Raw genomic sequence first — 10364 nt, 5'->3', positions numbered from 1 at the left:
TTGGCAAAAAATGCATTTTTCTGTAAGAAAAAAACCTCTCTAGCGTTTTATCAGCTCAAAGTTACCACAAGTGTCACTGAAAATTGTTATAGCTAATAAATAAACTACATCAGCACATCATCCTACTAGAATTAAATCAACAGCTACTGTAACCTCCATTTGTCTAAGGAAAAGTTTGAGGAAATCCTCAAAACCTAATTTGTTGTTACAGGTTTTCAGAGCTTAGAAAATGTAAGCCTGGCCTTAACAGGAATTTGAATTACCATCTAAAATAATTTATACAAGATGCACTGAAGAGATTTTATGTATATAAAAGATGTATGTTTTTTGCTCTGCTTTGACTGAAGAGCTGTTGTTTCTGCAGGCATGCGTATTTACATTTTGAGGGTATTTTTGTAATCTAAGGTTTTCAGTGAGGGTGCAGGTATATTTTCTGAGGAAAGCACAAGTGATTCATTTTTTCTCTGAATGGTGGGAGAACATCACTGAGATCAACAGGAATTTTACTTTCAAAAAGCCCACAAGATTGGACCTATTGTGTCCAAGACCCATTGGACCTATTACAGAGCCTTAACCCATTAGCCTTGAAATCCATTAAGCTGGAGCCAAAACCCAAATAAACTGGTGAGCATATCAGGAAAGCAACAAAATCATCATTGCGCTGTTATTCCAGGAGTTTATTTCCTTGTCGAGGAACAATGCTCCTGACTTCTCCCTACAGAAAGTTGTGTAACGTCCTGCTCCGCGAAGGCATGCATTCCTGGAAGACCGGAGGTCCTGAGAATGTCAAAAGCTCTTGAAAACAGGTCCAGCTTTCACTTTGCCAGACACTATGGCAAAGACTGCTCTGAGAGCTAATTTTGGATAATGAGCAATTGGCAGGGGCAGAACATCCTGTAAGTATCTACAGCTGAACCCTCTCAAACAAGATTGGGATCGCCCAAAGCTTTTCTCATGGGTGTTAATATGGTGATTAAAGTTTACAAGAGGCTCGTGGTTTTATTTTTGTCTTGTCACATGCAATGGCAGCTAGGCAGGAAAGCTGCCTTAATGCATCGATATTTAAGAGTCATAGGGCAGTTTGGTCAACTACGTGCAGAATGCAAGATGTAGCAATAACTGCTATATAAATTTAGTCATGGTTGTTGCATGAATGGTGTTGGGCAAAGATGTGGCAGCATACTCAGAAATATTATTTGGATAAATGTACTTTCACTGGAACGTCTGCTTTAGTCTGCCAGAGTGTCTTGAAATACAAGTCTTCTGTTGTATGTAAAATAGATATGCTCACGGACGTTTGCAATGTGCAAACGTGTGCTCTATCACTGTGAGATATACCTCTTCAGAGCTGGCAATGTCTGCTGACAGCCTTGTATACTAGCAGATCCTGTCATCCTTTGTTATGTACACTTTTCCCCACAAAACCCAACATGAGACCTCCTGCTTACGTTGTCTGTGTAACTTTTTTTTGGGGGGGGGGGCAGGGAGGGACAGGAACTGCCAACTTTTGGAAGGTGACCTACTCAACAAAATATGTAGGGTGGTTTCTTCCACTTTCTGCTTCTGTTCTTTCTCACCTTTGTATTTAAAAGACTGTCTTGAACAGATAGGATCCTAAGTGAGTCTTATCAAGGTCAGAGCTTGTTGCTCTGGCACAGATTTGAATACGAAACTTTGTAGATATCTGATTCCCAAACATCTTTGGAAGCCATGTTTACCACCACTAGCTTCTCTGTAATTGTGGTCAAATTTCTGCTTCCTTTGTTTCATTTCCATTTTTAGAAGACACATCCAATTTAGTTTAATCTAATCGTAAGTTAATTTAATTTAATCTAAATTTAAAAGGGATGTGTGAACAATTTTTTTGTTTGTTTTGATTTGGATTTTGGCTATTGAGCAAAAAGCTGAGAACAACTTACGTTTTCATGGTGATGAATTTACATATTTTCATTTTTCTCCTTTAAAAATGCTTGAAACTAAGTTACTTATTTCAGAAGAAATTAGTCTCTTTTTTTTTCCTTTTTTTTCAGTCAGAAGCAAATGAAGTCTCATGGCAATGGTAGTTTTTAACTCAGGACCTGCTACAATGGTCATTGTACCCAGAAAGGATGCAGGCACACAGAGCAGTTGCCCTGCTGCAGGGATATGGCATAGTTGGGGAAAGTTTTCTTTAATTTTGACCCTTGATTATGTTCCACTTCGCATAAAGCACCTAGATTTTTGGGGAACTGGCACTCATCTACATGTGGAGTAGTTTAGGAGAGGCATTTGTTTGGTGCCTGTCTCATTCACTATATAACTATTTCATACAGGGTGGAAAGCAACTGCAGAAACTACTGAAAGATAATCTCTGCCTGCATCAACATATAATTTGCTGATTTGAATTTGTATCATTCAAATGTGCTCAAGTAACAGGATAGAGACCAAAGAGTGCTTTCTTTAAAACCACTTGGTGAACTTGAGGGGATACGTTCCTTGCACGCATTGCCTGGCTATAGGCAGTTGTGAGATGGCCAGCCTTGATTCGGTTCTTCACTCATAGACGTCTGGGTGCTGTGTGGTATGTCCCCAGGGCACCACACCTGGGTTTCAGCTGCTGGCCACTTGGCCTGGGTCTCCTGTACTTTTATATCTGCCAGCCTTGTGCTAACGTCCCAGGTGCCCTGGGGCATGTCAGCTGGGTGCCTATGCAAGGGGAGTTGATTTGAGCCACTTCTGTCCATTGAGTCTTGAAAACAACTGTCTCTGTGTTTGAATGTCAATGATCATTAGGGCTTGACAGCCTTGTTCTCTTTCTCACTCTGTGTTTTATCTTGAGCAATGCCACGATAAAATATTTGTCTAAATTATTTTTACTAACTTTTGTATGCATGCAGAGTATAAGCAAAGGGGTGACATTACATCTTTGAGGCAAGGATTCTGTGGGCAGAATTGCAAATAAATAAGAAAACAGCAGACTGGAAAGAATTTGTTATGCTCCTTGTCCCAAACTGGTTTACAGTTGTAAATATGTAGATTTTATATATTAACTGCTGAAATTCTTTGTGTAAACATAGCCTGATGTGAGGGAGAAGAAAAGCAATCAAGAAACTCAGCTTAGTAAACAGTTTCAGCAGATGTTCTTGAAGAACTGCTGAGACAGGCTTCATGCTCGATCTGGGCTGGATCACAGGGATGTGAACATATTCACCTGGGTGTTTGATATGCTTGGATGTGCTGTTAAGATCAGAGAGAATAGAAACCAAAAGGGGAGAAGGTTATTTGTTTATCATGAAAAAGAAACAATCATTTATGAGATGTCGGCTCAAATGCTGAGCTATCTTGATGATTTGGTAGTAAGACTTCAGGACGAGTTTCTCCTATTTTGTGCCTGCAGTGCCAACCCTCATCTTAGTTCACAGGTGATCTCAGTTGTAAAGCCTATGTCCACTTTAAGAACATTGCAGGGTGAGATTTTTATTTGCGTTTGTCCTTTTGCTGCTTGACATCAAAGATCAATCAATGATGAAAGGAAGGGTCTGGTTTCCAGGATGGATTTACTTTTGATTAACTTCTGGAGTCAATGAGCAGGATCTTGCCCACCATCTTCAGTGTGGGCAAGGTCAACTCTCCATGCGGTACCTCTCTCTACATTGTCCTCAGTCATGCATTGTACTCAATGAGGCAAGCTGTTACCTGTCACACAGGAGGTGGCACTCTCCTGATCTGATCTATCTACAATGGAGAGAAGTTATGTACCAGTATGTGCTGGGGGGACAACTGGCTGGAAAGCAGCTCTGCAGAGAAGGACCATGGGATCCTGCTGGACAACAAGCTGGCCATGAGCCAGCAATGCACCCTCGCAGCAAAGAAGGCCAATAGCGTCCAGGGCTAAATTAGGAGGAGTGTTGCCAGCAGCTCAAGGGAGGTGATCCTTTCCTTCTACTCAGCACTGGTGAGGCCACAGCTGCAGTCCTGGGTCCAGTTCTGGGCTCCCCAGTACAAGATGGGCCACAAAGACGATGAAGGGACTGTGGCACCTCACATAGGAGAAAAGGCTGAAAGCTGGGACTGTGCAGCCTGGAGAAGAGTAGGCTTGAGGGTTCTCACTGATGTGTGTAAATACCTGACAGGAGGGAATGAAGAAGAGGCAGGCTCTTTTCAGTGGTGCCCAGTGACAGGACCAGAGGCAATGAGCACACACTGAAACACAGGAGGTTCCCTCTGAACATCAGGAAGCACTCTTTTACTGTGAGGGTGACCGAGCACTGGCACAGGTTGACCAGAGAGGTTGTGGAGTCTCCATCCTTGGAGATATTTAAAACCCAGCTTCATATGATCCTGGGCAACCTGCTCTAGGTGACCCTGCTTGAGCTGCAGGGGCAGACCTCATGATCTCAAGAGGCCCCCTGCCAACCTGAATGGTTCTGTGATTCTGTGATGTGGTCATGTTTCATACTCTGTAGCTCTGAAGTGGAATACGTGTTTAGTGTTGTCTGATAACTTAAAACTCAAAAAAATCTGTGGCTTTCTTCTTCAGGGATATAGGTGTTGTTTTAAAAATATTGCTGATATTATTTATTAGAAACTTGATACTTGAATCTGAAGTGAATGTGTTTGATGTCTATGCATCTGAAGTTTAAATAGTGGGCTATATTATGCCTTGCCACAAAATCCTGCTCTTCTAGAGAAGATAATCTTTCAACGCCATCCCCAATGGTCTTCAAATTCCTCCCTACCAACCTTCTTCTTTAACCTCAAAGACTGCTTTGCATGCAGCAAAGAAAGAGATGTAGCTGGTGGGTGCTGCCTCATCACCAGTGTGGATGTGCACGTCCCATTGAGTGGAGAGTAGATCTTCACACAGAAGGTCCATCGGCTTCCACAAGTTTAGCCCCAGAGCTTAAATGCCAAAGAGGCTATTCGTACCTGAAAGGGCTTGATTATCACAGATTCTGGGTGTATTTGTCTCATATTAAATGTCCAGAAACCTCCAGAAATCTTCAGCAATTATTGAAAAAGAAGATTTTTTGCATCTTCTAAATCTGAGAGTGGTTTTGTAACATAAAAAACTTTGCTGTGAAACGCTCATTTAGCCTTTTACTACGAACACACTTGGCATCTGCAACTCTGAACCATGAAGAGTGGTCATATGTTTTTGAGTCCTTGTACGATAGCCACAAACACCGATAGTTATTAATGGTCTAGAATGGCATATAGTAAAAGCATGAAAAGTGAACCCAGAGGGACGTCAACCATTAACTTCAGAAGCGAAAAGCTTTTGAAGTTGGAAATTTGCTAGCTATGGAAGCTTCATCAACTCCTCGTTATTTACAGTTTGCTCTCCAAATGTGATGCCGGTTAAAGGACAGAACAGCTGGAAAGAGAGTGATTTTCTTGCCAGCTCCATGGACCTCTGATTACAAACACATGACTGCATGGCATACAAAAGGGACGGGGTTAGCAAGTATGCTATGCTGAAGGTATATCACCAGTTGTACGGTTCTGTGAGATGACAACACTTGCAAGTAACTAGCACTACAACAGAATTTAAAAAGGCAACCTTTGTAGCTTATTTTGGACAGAAAGGAAATAGCTCATCACATTCTTTCTTTCTATTATTACAAATAAATTGTTTTAATATTGCAAAATAGAATATATGATGCATGTGGGTCTGTGTATATACACACACTACGTGTATATACATACAAATATATATAAATATGTATATGCACATGCACACATCTGCATATATTTCTATGGTACCAGTACATACAGAAGGCTATAGTCAGACTCTCTAAATAATCTACAGGACTTGGCCCAAACTGTCCTGCCTGTGTGAAAGAAATACTTTAGAATATATTAAAGAAATAATGGGAAAAAAAGAAGCTCATAAAGTGAAATTCCAGGAATTGTGGCAGGATTCATGCACTTGACTGCTAGATAACCTGCATCGCTTCTCAGGAAGTGCAGAATTAATATCTGTTAGCTATCCATCATTTTTTTATGTATAAAGTCAAACCCCATACAATTCAGACTACATTGTTTTCATGTTTACCTTTCAAAAAGCAAACAAATAATAATAAGAAAATAATAATTTGTTGTGTGACACAATAAGAAATACTGTGTTACTGGTTTGTGTTGCACCAAGGTGCGCAGTGAGGTGTGCAGTGCCTGCTGTCCAGCTCCCACACTGCCACACCAGCAAAAGCCACACAGAGGTGTGTGGTTACAAAGACTGCACTGCAATATTTTTGCAACTGATCTGCTGGACAGAATGATACGTACTTTTCAGTAATTTTATACGCCTTAAAGAATAACAGCCGTTACAGATTTACACACACACCATTAACTATAAATTTTGGATTTTGAAGGCAGACAAGTTTCTGCTTGATTTTCACTCCAAATCTTTTGCCATTCAGATACATTCTTCTTAAAACTTAATGTCATTATGTCGTTTCTGCTCTTATGTTACAGATTGATTTTTGTAACTTCAACTGTATTGAAGTTACAAGTGGTATTGAATTTGCCTAAAACTAAATTGGAATCATCTATGCCCAAAGTTATCTCCAAAAACATAGCAATAGTTAATAAAGGTGTTGTAATTAATTGGTTCTTAATTCAACAGTAATTTTAACAGCAGCACAAAGTTCCTTTTTAGGTGCTGTTTGGTCGAAGAACAAATGGCAGCAGCAGAGTTGCCTCTTTAGGGTATAAATAAATGTAGCAACATCACTGACAACCCAATGGGAAAGAAAAAAAGCCATCAAGATCCTGTGAAATCAGAATGGAAAACCCTACTTTTATCTTCCCCCATCATTAGTCGCTGCCCTCCATCTTTCTACCTTTCCTGCACATTCCGCAAGTGCCAGATCAACGTTAGCCGAAGGATTTTTCCACTTACGTCTATTCTAGCCAACAGAGATGACGACAGCCCGTTATCTCTGTTACCGCAGCTCCAAGGAGCCTCGGTCAGGGATCCTGCGGCGCTTGGGGTGATACGAAATATAGAGACAGTCTCTTGGTCTGCCTCAGAGCAGCTGCAGCCTAAATACGTGTCACGTATCTCGCCCCGCAGACAGCTGTGGAAAATGGATCATGCCAGTGCTTACATACTCAACACCCCCCGTTGGCATCAGTAGCGCCCTAGGCAATGGGGTGCAATGGGGTGCAATGGGGCACCTGCCTGAACAGACATTGATTTCTCACTCCTAAAGCAGCACTGGTGATACTCTGCTGCTGGTGTTACCTTTAAGCTAATATTTGAGTTAAACTGTCAAATAAACTAGCAGCCTCATTTTGACATCAGGGGCACCTGAGAAGGATCAAGGTGAAATTACCCATACCATTCATTACGTGAAGCTTGATGTGCAAGCTTGGTTAATCCTAGATGCACGTTGTTAACCGATACCTGTATTTCCTTATTGGCATCTGTGTTGATATTTCAAGGAAAATAAGCTACCCGTGCCCCCAGGCTCTGCTGTTTGTTTGGGTTTTTTTTCAGTTCTGGTGGTGCTTTCTGAGTTGTTCTCATTTTTGATTTTGTGGTTTATATTGCCACATCCTCAAAAAGTGTATACAATAGACAAACACCCTCCCCTTGGAAGCTTTATTTTCCTTCCATATGCACATCCCCACACTTACTCATGCATCTACTTAATGTAAATAGAGTAGGTAGGGAAGATAGCTGTGAGGGAGAATGTTGTGTTTTAAAATCATTGGAGACAGCAAAGTTATGCTCCCTCTCTTTAATAATAACAAACCAGTGCTTATAACTCTTATCAAGCAGTCTGCGCAACGTCTGCATCCTTTCACTAATTTCAACAAACTGTCCTGAGGAGTGGGAAGATTAGCTGTGGCGTTGTTTATTCTCAGTGGAGTTACGGCCATGTTCTCCTCAAGTGAGAGAGAGAGGGGAAAATAAAATCTTGTTTGTGTATCTCATCTGTCCTGTGTTCCTGCAGTGGAAGAGAATAACACCAAGGGATTTAAGATGCTAGCAGATGCAGCGCTCTTCCTTGCGGTGCTTCCATCACAGGAGGCTTTGCAGCCAGCTCCTGTACCCCAGTGGGCATGGCTGAGGGTGAGCGGGTCCCGCTTCGGAGCAACCCGCACCCACATCCGCAGCTAAACATTTTCCTCTCGCTAGAACGGATTAATTAATGAGGAAAACATTGTTGCTCGCGTGCGTGTTACCAGCTTGCCTACAGCAGCCCAACCTCGAGCTCTGGCTCCTTTTCTCGCTCCTGTAAGGAGGCAAGAGAAATACTGTGACAACCCAGTCCTGGATGCAAAACTGCTGCGCTCTCTGCAGCCAGAGAAATTGCGGGATGAGGAATGTTATGGCGACTGAGCAACCACTTCGTTAAACTTCCCACAAGACCCCACAGTGCCCTGTATTAAGTGTGTGGCAATTAATGCTTGTAATCAATGCTTGGGCATTAATTACATGATCAGCATTAACAGAAGAGAACCTCTGTTATTCTTCTTTTTTTGCTTTTAAGCTCAAAAATTTACTATTTCCTGTGTTTCATACATACAGATTTAAACCTCAGAGCCTGGATGTTCATTGTGGGTTTTTCGGCAGGGGAGGAAGTAGAGGATATTGTGTGTAAGCATTAGGAGTGAATAGTTGAACTCTATTTTTTTTGTTTGATATCTGAACTAAGGAACCAGAAGGAAAAATTGTTCAGGCTTAGCTTTGACTTAAATAAAAAGGAGCTAATTTTCTTTGTGGGTTCTCTCCCACTTTCTCTGTGTCTCTCTCTGCATGCTTATGTGTGTGTGTGTGCGTGCACATGTGCAAATATACATATTTTGCATTATATTGCATGATTTGGGGGGGGATTCTTTTATAACTGAAAAAATGTGTTTGATTTTGAAACAAAATGGTATTTTGAATTGAAACCCTACTTTTTTAAAAACTAAACCTCCTTTTCTAAAATACATAATTTAGAAAAGGAAATTTTTCAGACATTTGGATCCATTTTTTCTGACCTTATTTGCTAAATTCCACAGGGTTTTATAGATAATTTTTGTCAGTGTATAACTGCAAGTTTCAGTAATTACATTAGTGTGAAAACTTTGCTAAGACCCACTATGGATAAGGATGATAAGGACGATAAGGAATTCACAGCTATCTTTTTCATGACAGATCTATAGACTCGACAGTGAAGGATAACTTTGAATTCAGCTTTCAAATCATGGAGGAGGTTACACTACAAAAAGATATTGTAAACTATATATCGAGGGGGGCAACGTTGGGAGGCAATCTCAAATCAAAAGCTACTAACAAGAAAATAAGAAAATGGCTTTTTGAAATGGCTTTTCTGATGCTAAACATACTTGCACACATTTTCCTCTGTGCACAACCTTGTTTTTCAGTTCTGCATTAGGTGCAGTACACAGTAAGCCAAACTTATTGCAAACTTAGCTATAGCCCTGCCAACCAAGTTACACCAGGTTTTTGCCAGTTTGAGCCTGACGGTCTCATTTAGTCAAATACTTGACCCCGTGGAAATGCCGCTGACGTGCGCGCACTTATATAAGCAAGAGTAACTTTGGTATTCGTGTCTGGAAGTTATAGCAGAAACCTTTGCGGTTTTGAGCCTTTTCCCTCTTTGGAATTTGCCAGCAAACAACGGGAGGCTAGAGGCCACCGCAGATGGGCTCCACGTCTGAGGACCCAGCCAGCAGCTCTCACCTGCAATCCGGGCAGGAACGAGGGCCTGGGGCAGGAGCTACAGAAAGTTTGGGTTCTTTTTTATTTTTTTTTTCCTTGTATTGCTGAGGGAGTTTGTCTCGGCCGTGTTTATCTGGGTGGAAGAGGAAGCTTGCAGGCAGCATGATGCATGGGCGGCGAGTGCCGGCATGATGTCATGGCGAAAGGGAACAGAGCCCGGCTGTGTCGCACGAGCTGGGGAGGGAGCTGCTGCGGCGCGGGGCGGCCACTTTATCAATTAGGTAATGTCTGGGGGAGATTGGGGGGGAATTTCATTACATTGTGTTGGGCCATGCTGTTGATGTGTTACCAAACATCTGCGAGGGAGCTTGCGGCTTTTCAGGGAGCGTGGGCTCGAGCCGAATCACGCCACCACGACCGAGCAGAGGGAAGGGGCGGGGAAGGGGGAGAGTGATAACTTCCCTCCAAAAAAAACTCCAGGAGGGCTTTGCCCTTGGTGGACTTCCCATCGAGATCTGCGGGAGACGCTGCTCTGTGCATTGTGCAATGGACACAGTGGGATGAAGCGTTGTTTCCGTGTGCCCAGCTACCTCGGGCTGGTGGTGAAGGACTGCCGGTCCTGTTGAGCAGACATCTTTGGGAAGCCCGCTAAGACCCTTTGTGAAGTCTTGGGAATTTTTTTTCTCCTGCACTTCTTTTTAGG

The sequence above is a fragment of the Pygoscelis adeliae genome, unplaced genomic scaffold, assembly GCF_000699105.1.
Source record: "Pygoscelis adeliae isolate BGI_AS28 unplaced genomic scaffold, ASM69910v1 Scaffold58, whole genome shotgun sequence".
NCBI lineage: Eukaryota > Metazoa > Chordata > Aves > Sphenisciformes > Spheniscidae > Pygoscelis > Pygoscelis adeliae.
Note: the sequence above shows the minus strand (reverse complement) of the source record.